This window comes from Dipodomys spectabilis, unplaced genomic scaffold (assembly GCF_019054845.1).
Source record: "Dipodomys spectabilis isolate Male_0828 unplaced genomic scaffold, ASM1905484v1 ptg000163l, whole genome shotgun sequence".
In the NCBI taxonomy this organism is placed as follows: domain Eukaryota; kingdom Metazoa; phylum Chordata; class Mammalia; order Rodentia; family Heteromyidae; genus Dipodomys; species Dipodomys spectabilis.
Genome location: NW_024870840.1, coordinates 15,659,780 through 15,673,135, shown reverse-complemented (window position 1 = coordinate 15,673,135; position 13,356 = coordinate 15,659,780). Strand labels below are relative to the sequence as shown.

Sequence of the window (13,356 nt, the reverse complement as noted above, 5' to 3'; positions counted from 1 at the left end):
ATTCAAGAAGAAAGTGAAGTCAAGCTCTGGTGGCTCAGGCCTGCAATCCTAGCTACTAAGGAGGCTGAGATATGAGGATCGTAGTCTGGGAAGGAAAGTCTGTGAGACTCTTATCTCCAGTTGACCACCAGAAAGCCAGAAATGGTTCTGTGGCTCAAAGTGGTAGAGTACTAGCCTTGAGCAAAAGAGCTCAGGGACAGCGCACAGGCCCTGAGTTCAAGCCCACAACTGACAAGAAGGAGGAAGAGGAGCAGAAAGAGGAAGAGGAAGAAGAGGAGGAGGAGGAAGAAACAGAAGAAGAGAAGGAGGAGGAGGATGAAGAAGCAAGCAAAAGAGGGAAAGCCCTATCTTTCAGGGGAAATACCACTGTGTAAGTCAGAATGCAGCTGAGACCAGGAAGGTGTCAGGATAATGGAGTCAGGAAGGACACCTTGCTTCTTTGCCTGGTGATGCTTTTTTGTAAACCACAGGCAAAACCAAGCCATACCCACTCTCTCCCCACCCCCTCCACTTTGCTTCCAGCAGAAAGAGCAGTTGCATCTTGAAAGGACTCACAGAGGGGAGAGAAGACAAAAACGAACTTTACAATTTGGGGGTGGGGAGGGAGGGAGGAGTTGGGGAGGTGGAGAGGGAAGGGATGGTAGGGGAAAAACAAAGGAGGAGGTAATAATGCTCGATAGGAAATGTACTCATTACCTTACTCATGTAACTGTTAGCCCTCTGTACATGATTTTTGCAATAAAAAACATATTTTTTTTTTTAAAAGAAGATCATGACAAATATTTAGCATTTCTCCGGTGGCAACACAGTCTGAATTCCTCTCAGTCTCACAATGAGTTCTAATTTTGTGAAATGTTTGCATTAGCCACCAATTTTCTGGTGGAATTTAGGAGGCTTGTGTTTGTACTTAGGCTTCAAGTGAAGCATGCTCATAAAAGTCCATACGGTGTATCTGTCCCAATGGGATGTTCTAGCCAAGGACAAAATGGCCATCAGCAGAGTGATAGGGAGAAGGAGAGCTCTTTGACAGCTGGGGCCAGGCTTTGTGGACAGCGTTGTGTTGTGGATCTGCAGCCCTTGGGGTTTGGCCACGCTGCATACCAATTCCAACTGATCATGGGCTATAAGAATTCCGGCCCAGGGGTTGGGGAGATGGCTCAGTGGTAGAGCGCTTGCCTTGCATGCATGAGGCCCTGAGTTCGATTCCTCAGCACCACATAAGCAGAAAAAAACAGCCAGAAGTGGCGCTGTGGCTCAAGTGGTGAAGAACTGAGGGACAGCACCCAGGCCCAGAGTTCAGGCCCCACAACTGGACCAAAAAAAAAAAAGAATTCCAGCCCAAGCACAATGCCTTGTACCTATCTTTGACCTTCCAGTTCCCAGAGAACATTAGGGCATCCGGGTAATTGGGTGACAGGAGTTTGAAGGTGCATGTGTACTCTGTATGCTTATAGCACATGCTGCCCTGGGTTCTGATGATCAGTTCCCATCTCTCCCCTCACCTGTACTGTTTACTAAGGAACTCACACGGCTATTAAAATTAATTATAATTAAATACAATGCGAAAAAATTCTGTTTCCTGGTTGCACCAGCCACATTTTAACTGCCTGTAGTCCTGGGTGACTAGTAGTTACCCCTGGACATTGCAGAATTAGTTTCTGCAGACACTCAGTTTAAGGAGAGCAGGGACAGGCTGTACCTCTTACCTTGCTGTTAGCAAGTCGGTAACTCTTGTTTTTATCTGTGTCTTGTATCTCTAGTGTATGGAATGTACTCCAGTAAGTAGAACACACCTACTAAATGACTTAGAATGCAGGAGTGAATGAATGAATAAATGAATGGAGACTTTTAGAATTGCCACGCAGTGACTCCTTTGATATTTGTTGAGTGTATACCATGCGTCAGGCAAAGTTCAAGACTGTGCGATTAGTGATTAGAGACAGATAGGGATTTCCCAGTGAAGGAGCTTCTCCAGTCAGATGATCCTTCCATTTAGCAGGATGAGTGAATCTTTGGGGTGTGCTTGTTGAAAGGCATCGTGCCTCCTGGTTTGATTCAGACAGACTGTGGTGGGACCAAAGGACACCTGGTAACCCTCTGCATTGTAACCAAGCAACTCAGGTAAATGATGAAGAGATCCATGGTCTATACTTTGAGAACCCTAAGGTAGTAGGAAACTAGTAGCTGCACTTACCTAGGCCACTTTCTTTAGTCCTTACTTTCTCTTGTATTAAGGGTAGGACTCTAAGACCTTGAGTTCTTATCTTGGGCTAGAAGCTTGAGAGCTCCTTCCTTGCTATCCTATCACAGAATAATAATCACATCAACGACTACATAGAAGTTAGTGGGTGTCAGGCATTAGTTCAAGTATGTTAAGTCGCTACCCTCAGTCTGTCCTCATGGTTAGCCCTAAGATGTACACAGTTAACACTGCCATTTGACAGGTGGTTAAACCAAGGCACAGAAAATTAAATCACTTGTCTGCATTTGCAGACTCCTAAGTGGGATTCTAACCCTGGACTTCTGTGATACCAGCCGTTCACTGCCACTGAACTTGACTTAATGGCTTCTTGAATATCAAAGTGGGTCTTCAGGGCCAGTTGCTTGGAGTCAGAGGTGGGGAACATTTATGAAAAGTCTGTTTAGAAAATTAACACACATGGCCTTATGGTGTGCACTTGCCCATCTCTGCTCCTGAGGAGCACGGTGAATTCATTCAGTGGACATTCCCCGGGGCTTGCTATGTGCCACATTTGTGCCTGTTTGGATAGGGATTTTCTGCACAAATATCTCACCCAAGACAGCTTTTCTTTTACACAGGAAAAGCCAAGCAAGTCTAAAAAGTAATTCCCACCCCCTCCCTTTTTGCTGCTTAGGATCCCTTTTTTTAAAAATATAGTTTTGATGTTTCATCCACCAGAGGTTCTTTTGTGTACGTGTACGTCTTTCTTGCTACTAGAGGTTTAGGCAACCCGTGCTGTCAGCACCCTTGTTCATGCTTGCTTCTTGGGAAAGCTATAACCCTCTTTCCACTCCCCCACTCTCACCCCTTTAAATCACTTAGGCAGGAAATTCCTTAGATTCAAGAACTGTCCAGAACTCCTGAGCCACATGAGCCAACTTTGCAAAGAAGAGAAGGGAGTCGGATTGGTATTATAGACTACACATATGTAGGTATGCATGCGTGCATGTGTGTGTATGTATCTATATCTATATTTACATATATTGCATTTGCTCAAACTTTCATTTTTCTCTTTTTCTTATTATCTTTAAGTAGTTGTACAAAGGAGCTGCCACTTAGCATAGCAGTTTATGAGTAGAGCCCTAGTTCATGGCAATACAAATGACAGCATTGAGCGTCACTGGCTGCAGCAGGCCCACAGTGGGGGGTCCAGGGTCTGTACCCCTGACTGTGTCTTCGTTCTGGCCTGGTCACACTGGAGGCCTTGCTCTCTGGGAAGATGTGCCTCCTCCGCTTTTGCTCCCAGTACATTTTCTTCATAGAGGCCAAGTTGTCCAACAAGTCATCCCACTAGGCCTGGGCCCGGGACCTTTTGCTCTTGCATCGTAGGCTGCCTGTAAATCGGTAGCTGGCTTGTTTTCTTTCTAGGCCCCAGTGTGGTGACCTTTGTGTGTTTGTTTATTTCAAGGAAATAATTCCGTCCTGCAAAACTGATTCCCGGGGGGCTACAGAAGTATATTTGGAGGCACTCCTTGTAGTGGGGTGGCCTGAAATGGCCTCTCCGAAGAAGCGACAGCTGCTTCCTTTCCCTAGCCCCTTCTGACTCTGCCCTCTGAGAGTGTCCTCCCCTCCTGAGAGTTTGAAGGCTCCATGGTAGGGCTCTTCCACACATGTCTGCACAAAGCGCTGCTTGTTAACAACTGCGATAAAAGTGATGAGAACAGTCAGCCTGTTGGCCGCATATGGAGCTGAGGGTTAGGCACGATATTAGGCTTTTTCTTTTTTTGTTGGTCGTGGAGCCTGAACTCTGGGCCTGGGCGCTGTCCCTCAGCTCTTCAGCTCAAGGCTAGGGCTCTACCACTTGAGCCACAGAGCCACTTTCCGTCTTTTTCAGTGGTGCTGAGGAATCCAACCCAGGGCCTCATACATGCAAGACAAGCACTCGACCACTGAGCCACCTTCCAGCCCTTATGACTTCTTTTTTTCTAGTTATCCAAGCTCACTCATTTATGAGCCATATCCTTTTAAAAACTGTAGACATTTCTTCAGGAAATCTTCTTCAGGTAAATGTACACCTTTTTTTTTTTTTTTGGCCCGGTTAAAACAAAGTACCTTGGAGGCAGGTTGAACCCTTTCCTTTGATTATTATTTATTTATTTATTTATTTATTTTTTTTGGGGGGGGGTCCGGTTGTGGGGCCTGAACTCTGGGCCTGGGCACTGTCCCTCAGCTCTTCAGCTCAAGGCTAGCGCTCCACCACTTGAGCCACAGCACCACTTCCGGCTTTTTTCCTTTTGCTTATGTGGTGCTGAGGAATTGAACCCAGGGCCTCAGGCATGCAAGGCAAGCACTTCTACCACTGAGCCAACTTCCCAGCCCTTGACTATTATTTATTATTATAACTATGTCTGTAATCATTTATAGTTATTTATAGTTTATGTATCACGTGCATTAATTTCTTTTCATGATCTTTTTGGAAGAAAATCCTTTGTTTCTTATAGTAAATGGAATGTTAAAAGCTTAAAGGGTAAAATGGAAGCTGTGTCCTGTCCTGGTTCTGTCAGTGAGGCTGTTTCTACTTCCATTCTAGTTCCACTTTTCCAGCTTCCCTACAGATTTGCTGTGACTAAGGCTGTTGGAATGGTCTTAGCAGGATGTAACTGCCAGTGAGCCTATGCAGAGACTCAGTGAGTAGATGCCATTGGCATTTTGGGGGGTTGGCTTTCATAGGGGTTATCCGCCCCTTCTTTGAGCAGTCTTTAAGGCTGAATGAGCCCTTGGCATGAATCTAGACAAGTTTTGTTTTCTTGAGTAAACAGGATGGGCAACCTTTTTGGGGACTAGGCTGGCCAGTCCCCCTTCCCCCCCCTACTCCCCCCCCCCAACACTGTTGTTCGCACATAGTTGTTTGGTCCCTTGACTTCAGGGCAGGTGCATTTCCTATGTTGCTACCTGTTAGGTGTGTTTTATATTGTGGATGGAAGGAGAAGTGATTTGGGAATAGAGGACAATTGAAACCAGGAAACAAACAAACAAACAAAAATCTGATCTTTACCTCAATCCATCTAGGTTGCTCCAGCGACAGATTTTTAAACTTTGTTTTTTTTTTTTTTGTCTGTCTTGGGGCTTGAACTCTGGGCCTGGGCACTGTCCCTCAGCTCATCAGCTCAAGGCTAGGGCTCTACCATTTCAGTCAAAGTGCCACTTCTGGTTTTCTGGTGGTTTATTGGAGGTAAGAGTCTCAGGGACTTTCCTGCCCGGGCTGGCTTTGAACCATGATCCTCAGATCTCAGCCTTCTGAGTAGCGAGGATTACAGATGTGAGCCACCAATGCCTGGCTAAATTTCTTTTTTGAAGGAATAAGAGGCAGAGTTTATTTTAGTCCCTTCTTGAGTACGCCAGAACCCTGTTTCTGTTGGAACATCAGTCTTAGATTAATAGTGAGATGGATTCAGAGACACACTTGAAAGCATCTTGGATTATTATCTGTACATAGCTTACATTTTATGATCTGCTTAAAGATGCAGGGAACATAAATCTTGGGGAAGGCTGTCTTATTTACTTCTTCGTCTTTTCTGCAGATGGGATGTTCACCATAGAGGCAGACTGGCCTCAGCTATCTGCTCCAGGATGTTTTAGCTGAACTATATGAGTCCATTAAACAAATGTAAGAGTTTTGGGAAAGAGGGGCTGTGTCTCAAACCAAATGTTTTACATGGAGAACATCTGGGGAAGATTGGTATTTGTGTGTACGGTACATCAGAAAGCAGCTTGGCGGGGTTCCGCTGGGATGTTTCTGGCCTGTGGTTGCTAGGTTTGACAGTTGTGTTGTAAGGCAATGGTTCTTATGAGGGTGATGCTTGATCCAGGAAGGAGGGCGTCTTTGTGGAACTGTACACTCAAGTTGTTCTGATTAGCTCCCTGACTAGATCTTCTACAGCAGTCAAACAGTCTGAAAGCCAACCTCGGTTTCCCCAAGGCTTGCTCTCCAGTAAAAGGAAGTGTTACAATGACCACGGGTCTAGGAGTTTTCTTCTTCATCAGACAGTGCCACAAATTTGACAGAATTTAGAAACAGGTGTGGGGGGGCAGTGGAAAAGCGGGGTTGATCACAGATGGGTTAAAACTAAGGTGTTGCCTTAATGAACTTTGGGGCTTTGGGAGGTTTCTTTGGGGGTTCAGTTTTTCTCTCCTGGAGAGAGAATAAAAAGCAAAAGCCTGTCTCATGGGATAGTAAAGTGGGATGACAGTGTGCTACACAGTAGGAAGTTGTTTATACAGTGTAGCCCTGCACCTGTGGGTTCACCGGTTCCTAATCTTGTCTGCAAGTACAGAAGCTACATGGGTCCCACTGGAATCTGGGAAGATTGACCTTACAGCAATTTAGACTTTCTGGGCCAACTTGGTGTTGAGGAGTGGGTTTGTAAAAATGGATCAATTCCTTTTTTTGTAATCCATACTGGGACTTGAACTTAAGGCTTTGCACCCTTGTTTGGCTTTTTTTTTTTTTTTTTTGTACAGGTCCCCAAGCATTTGTGTACAAGGCTAGTAGTGCTCTACCACTAGAGCCACAGCTCCACTTTCAGCTTTCTGCTGGTTCATTGGAGTGAAGAATCTCATAGACGTTCCTGCCTGGGCTAGTTTTGCATCTTGATCCTCAGATCTCAGCCTCCTGAGTAGCTAGGATTATAGGTGTGGGCCACTGGTGCCTGGCTTGCTTGGCTTTTTGTTGTTGTTGTTGTTCAAGGTTGGTTCTTTACCACTTATGCCCTGGCCATTCCTAGAGGGAGTGGTAAAAAACACCAATGAATGTGCTTTGAAGATGGAAGTAGAGGATAACGTGAAAGTCTTTGAGTGAGATCTTCATGTACACAGATTCCAGCTGGGCTCATAGATATCAGTATTAGCACAGACACTGTGCTGATCTCGCTATCAGTGTGGCACAGAGCGTCTACGCACTGATCACAGTGAAGACCCTTGTATGATCATTAAAAATATAAGACAAGCGCAGGGTGGGCTCTGGCCTCGGTGAGCCCCAGCTCCTCTCTTCATTAGTCGTGTGCGAAGGGCATGCTACTTCACCTTCTCAGACTCCATTTATATTCATTGAGACAGAAGGCATAATATTGTTTTTGCAAGGAATTTAATGAAGGAGAGGTTGAAAGATTTAGGGAAAAAGAAAGGAAGGAAGGAAGGATGGAAGGAAGGAAGGAAGGAAAGAAAGAAGGAAAGAAAGTAGGCATGCAGGAAGGCAGGAAGGAAGGAACCCAAAAAAACCAAAACAACAACAACAACAAAAAACGGTACTCAGTGCCTGGCACTTAGTTAAAGCTTGATAACTGGTAATTATTAGTATTGCTGTTTGTAATTATTATGAGTCATTCTCCAACCTCCCTGCAGTGAACTCGGTTTTTATATTCCTCTGAAAGACAGGAAGTTCAAGCTCAGTGATTTGGGAGTGACAAGTGGAGCTTGAGAGGTGAGAGAATGGAGCAAGACCCAGCCGCAGGAGTGGTATAGACTGGGTGGAATAAGTTGGCTCACTTCTAATATTGGGGTGCATTGTAAGAGCCACAGCTTCTTTGTTATAGACGCTGCCTTAGGACCTGCATGACCCTGGATCTGCCATAGGGAATTAAGTAGAGATATCTTGGTGCAAATGAAGTTTCCAGATAACAGTGAGCAGATTGAGATGAGGCGACCAAGATGTGCGTCATGGGAGCTTTGGCAGCTTTGGTCCATGTCTCAGGGGAAGGATATGGAGGTGTTGGCCAGCTGTCCAAGTTAGTCGCAGGTCATATTATGTGGAAGGAGCTTGGCGGAGAAAATGACAGGTGCAAATGTCCTGGGGCCTGAGCTCACTCCGCACACTCAGGTTACACCTTGGGTCCCTCTGATGACCACAGATCCTTTCCCCAATCTCTCAAGAGTAACCAACTGAAGACTGAATAAGTCTTGGTGCCTATGGTGCGGCAGGAAATGCCTACCAGAACAGAGTGCACAGTATTTGAGGGGTCACATTGTCCTTGTTTGGGCTTGCCTGTTTATAGCCAGAGGGGCCGCTGCTACAAGCACCCTGGGGCAGGTTTGTGGAGCCCTCATTAGGGAGCTGACAAACGCCCAGACAGATGCTGGGGAGCAGACCAGTCTATTAACTCTGCATAATTTCTTGTAAGAAGCAAGCAAGCATGCTGCTACTTGTGGAAAGGCGAGAAATGAGCCCAGAGGCTCCACCTGGGCGCTCTCCGGAGGGCGGAGGGGACAGGCAGACCAGGCAGAGACTGCGGCTTGTGACATCTCCCCCCTGAGCCTGCAGGCTTCCTACACATCCCTGAATGACTGTGAATCAGAGGCCTTTGGTGAGAGTAAACATCATTTGCAATTCCTTTTCTTTTCCTTCTCTGTGGCATCAGCCCTGGTGGAAATAGAAACTCAAATGTAAAACCATGCCTTGGTTTTGCCGCCTGTTAAAATGCCTGTTAAGGAATCAAACACGTTGTTTTCTTCTTTCTGCCTCCCTAGACCTGCTAAACTCCATGGACAGTTCCCTTTACTTTGGAAATCTGATTGAGCCTCTCAGGTGGTTTTTTTTTTTTGTCTTTTGAATCCTTTGCTTGTTGTTCCCAAAGCCAGTAGCGGCCTGCGGTTAATATTTAAAAGCAATATTTGCCGTGAATGAAGAAGTCACGGGTGAGAAACTCCGGGGGATGCGTGTTCTAAAGTCAGGCTTCAGCAGTTGGAGCAAGTTTTGGACTGAAGGCGGCCAACTGCACACAGCGTCTCCCTACTCTCCATGTGAGCGTATGGCCTCCCCTGGCAAGAGACGGTGGCGAAGCCATGTGCCAGGCTGTGAAGCGAGTCATAATTTGCCAGTGCACTTACAGATATCTGTCACTCCCCCATCTCGAGTTATTAATAATGCAACAGCCTGGGCCTCGTGGCCTGTCTGGGAGATGAATGTTAATAAGTCTTTGTGCAGCAGGTTTAGCCCTGCTGCTGGGGCCTGCGTTTTTAGTTCAGACTCCTTGCTCACTCCTGGAGGAGAGGCAGCTGGGTCTGTCCTGTTGCAGGTTTGCTGTGTGAACTTGGGTCTGTGCAGAAGCTCCCGGGGACACAGATTCCTCACCTGTCCCACGAGGAAGGGGCTGGCTTAGAACACTCAAAGGTCTTGATTGCTGTACCTATCAAGTCTGTGGATGTTAGCGATGCTGGCTGTGGCTTGACTTCTTTCAGTCATGACTGTCCTTGGCCTTCTGCAAATTCGATCTGATCCCTACACCATCCATGCTGAGCTCATCTTCATTTACAAGTAGGGAGAGACTAAGCTCATGGCTTGATTCTCCGAGGACCTCTCCTTAGAAGAGAGTTCTGGGAGTGCTGAGAAAACCCATGTGTGCACGCTGGGTTCTTAGCAGTTTGGGTTGGGGCTAGCACTCTGTTCATAGGAACACGTTGCCAGTCCTGGGCTTTCTACCTAAGCTGTGCTAAGAACAGCAGCGTCTGCTGGGTCAGAGGTCGCTGGAGGAGGCCATCCAACTTAGAAGAGCCTCAAGCTTCTGGCTCAACTCTTTCCCCTCCCTCTTCAGGACAATCGTGACCTTGAGGAAAGCAATTTTTGGATTTCGGCTTTCTGCTCTGGTGATGCATCTGGCTTTTGGAAATGTGCAAGGTGAAAAATAAATGACAGTTTGGCAGCAACTCCAGTCCCAGTTCCCAGGCCTTGTATTTTTGAGTCTTTCTGTGAGCCCAGCATTGTCTGTGTTAACCTCTCTCGTGTCCCCAGGGCCCTTGGCGTGTTCCAGGTTATGTTCAGACTGCGAGATAACCCTGGCCTGCCTGAGGTCATCCTCACCCCTGAGCCTGCCTCGGGCTAGGATGAGGGAAATGTTTGCTGGGAGCAAACTTTCCATTTGCCAGGGGTAAATTATCCGGGTCACTGGGGCCTTCTCCAGGAAGCAGCTTGTTTTTAATTATCCTTTTTATACCCAGACAGCTCATTACGTTCATCTGTCATCTAGTATGTAATATGACTGCGTCATACTTAAGTGTCCAGAATAATAGGAGCTGGCAGGGTTCACGCTGAATCTGGCTCAGGATGATAGTTCTCAAACCTCTCAGACTATACAATCACCTGGACCCCACCGTAAGCTCTGTGATACTGGGTCTTCTGCAGGCCTCCTCTCTTCTTTTCTCCCCTATCTGTGCAGTCTGATGTAGGTACTCACTACCTACCCGAGGGTAGAATGCTGGCTCAGAGAATCTGCCTGTCCTTGGATGGCTACTGGCTCATTGTTGGCACAGTAACCCGTGATTAACTTTCTACTTCCATTTCTCCTCTCGTTGGGTTCTTGCCTGGTCATCCATGGTCTCTATCTTATGTTGATGAGCCCCAGGGCTATTGAGGGAGTAGAAGTCTGTCTGGAGAGTTCTCAGCCATTGCTCCTTTCATTCCTTGAAGGGGCCAGGTGGAGGAGATGTGCAGGGCCAGCAATGGCAACTCATGTGGCGGGAGGTGTCCCCTGCCTGCGCCTCTGGGCAGGTCCTGGCTTGTTCAAATACAAATGGGCCTTGCTATTGGAATTCTGGAAATAGAACCCATTTTCCATAGCAAGAGACACCTCACCACCCTCGAAGGCATCTCTATCTCCCATGTGAGTTTTGGGAAATAGAAGATTGAGAAACAAGCCCCAGGAGAATATATTTTTCAGGCGCTCTTCCAATGGTGGGGTGCTCTTCTCAGAAGGAGAAGTTACCTTCTGGCCTTGGGGCCTCTGTACTCCAAACCCCATGCACACAACTCTCGGCTTCCACCTGTTCCTGCCTAAGAAAACCCCACACAACATGAATGAACAGGCCAAGGAGGAAGGGAGAAAGAGACATGTGCCTTGGGCAGAGCTGGCTTGGGGGGGAGGGGGGAGGGGGAGGGCTGTTCCATCCTGGCAACTTGCTGAGTTGGCTGGATTCTCCCACAAAGAGCCAAAGGTCACTGAAGTAATTTGGGGCCTTGGTTGCCACATGGCCTCCTGGGTGGCACCACTGAGCCGATTTCCAACAGAAGCTTTCTGAGTAAAAGCCACGTCGAGGGACCTGGCACCCCTTAGGCCGGAGTGGTGTCTAGGAAGCAATCACTGGTACCACTTGATGGGGCCCTGGGCCCCGTGGAAAGAAAAGATGCTGTTCTGACTCAGCCCCCTGCGGCCCTGTCAGTGGCTCTGGCAGGTGTGAGCTCACACCTTGTGAATGGCAGAGAGGTTGCCAGCTCCGGGTTGCTGGGATTAGATGCTTGCTTGTACTCACTAAGACGCTAATGCTGAGTGTGTATGACACGCTGCTGCTGCTTCCGCTCTGCTCATGGTCCCTTGCCTTCCTTCAGGGACCTTGGTGCTTGGGGCACCTTAGGGAGTCTGTCACCTGCCATGTGGCTCTTCTGCCTCCTCTCTTCACAGCCTCAGGAGTGCTCGGAGCATCTGGCCTTCATGGAGTTCTAGCTGTTTGTTTGACTTGAGGTTTAGTAAAGTAAGATCTGCCTCCCCACTCTCCCCACTCCGTCATCACATTCTAGATGTCCATTAATTGTTACCATGAATGTTACTGATCAGGGCTTTAAAAATGGTGGTTCTGTTGGCTCCAAAGACAAAGCCATCCAGGGACCAGTGGGATTCCTAGATGAGCATCCACAGCCCCACCGGGGAGCTCGCGAGACATCCCAGGATGATGACCGTGGCAGACATCTCAGATCCCAGGCCCCAATCCAGAACTGCGCACTTGGACAAGACAAGACGCCCAGCCACTCCCACTTGAGAGACGCCCCTGCAGTTTGACATGTGTCAGTGAATGAGTGTCCAGGGGGGTGGCTGGGGGTAGAAGAAGACACTTAAGTGTCTGCCCAGGCTCCCGCCTGCCCTTCCCTTACTAGAGTAGGACCTTCTCATGGCTCCTCAGGGGGTAACTAGCTTTTAATTTGAAACTGCATTTGCTACTGTACAGGGAAGGGTGAGGGGAGTTGGGGGTTATAGGTGGGGAGGCCTGGAACATGATTTGCTGTGGGCTTCTTGTTCCTTAAGTGTGGACCAGGACCCTGTATCTCTGTGTCCCCTGCACAAGCTTTGTTTATAATCACGGATTGAACTGGGTGCCAGTGGCTCACACCTGTAACCCTAGCTACTCAGGAGGCTGAGATCTGAGGATCATGATTCAAAGCCAGCCTGGGCAAGAAAGTCCGTGAGACTCTTACCCTCCAGTTAATCACCAGAAAACTGGAAGTAGGTGTTATGGCTCAAGTGGTAGAGTGCTTGTCTTGAGCTAAAGAGCTTAGGGACAATGCTCAGGCCCAGAGTTTAAGCCCCAAGACTGACCTCCCCCCACCCCCTAAAAAAAAATCATGGATTGAGGGAATACTGTCAGGGTGCTGGTACTTTACATCCATGATTCTCATGTCTCAACACAGCCCCAGGAAGCAGCACTTGGTAACCCCATTTACAGATGTGGAGACTGAGGGCTGTTTCCCATGGCAGGGGTGGGGAGATGGAAACGTTCACTTGGCCTATCTACCCTCTCCATCCTTGGCTGAGTTACCAGCCTCTCTGCCTTCACAGCTGCTGCAGCGGAGGAGTCCGTCCAGAATGCTTCAGAGTAGGTGGCTTTCAGTGATTATTCAAGAAAGGAAAAAAAAAATTGTCCCCCTCCCCCCAAAGAAGAGAGCCAGGCCGATTAGACTTAGCAAGAAATGGGGTTGATTGAGCTGAGCGGGGTCTCTTACCTCATCAGCCATCACAGGACGGAATGAGAGGGCCACGGCCAAGTCTGCTGCTACATAAGGTTTCGACATTAAACTATAGGGTGGCCGTATTTAAAAGCTGGCTGTTTTATAAGGCGCTCTGTGCTGTCTAGACTGGGGAGCATTTATGACAGTGGCTGTTCTGTCGGGCTCAAACACCTGTGCTCTCCGTCTCGGCCTTCTGATGACGCAGGAAAGAAGTGGATCTTTCCTTCTCCGGGGGGATGGGAGAGTGTGTGTGTGGTTTCAGACACTGAGGCATCTCTTCCTGGGGAGCCTTTTGCCTACCTCCATTTTCCTACGTAGATATGAGAGTGGAGGAAGACTGGAGAGGGAGTTTCTCTGTGATATGGCGCACAGGTTCCCGTGGTAGCCCTGGCCACTGGAGGAATTCTCT

At 47.8% G+C, this 13,356-nt stretch overlaps 1 protein-coding gene across 2 annotated transcripts in view; it reads left to right on the top strand.

Moving 5' to 3' along the window:
* Nuak1 (NUAK family kinase 1) overlaps nucleotides 1–13,356 on the top strand; it is a 70,536-nt gene that overhangs the window by 13,358 nt on the left and 43,822 nt on the right. Inside the window, exon 2 of one of the 2 annotated variants that reach the window (XM_042693345.1) lies at nucleotides 5,764–5,849. The exons of the other annotated variant lie outside the window; for it this stretch is intronic. The gene's annotated coding sequence lies outside the window, so the exon portion shown is untranslated. The remainder of the gene's footprint in view (nucleotides 1–5,763; nucleotides 5,850–13,356) is intronic. 2 annotated transcript variants of the gene reach the window in all.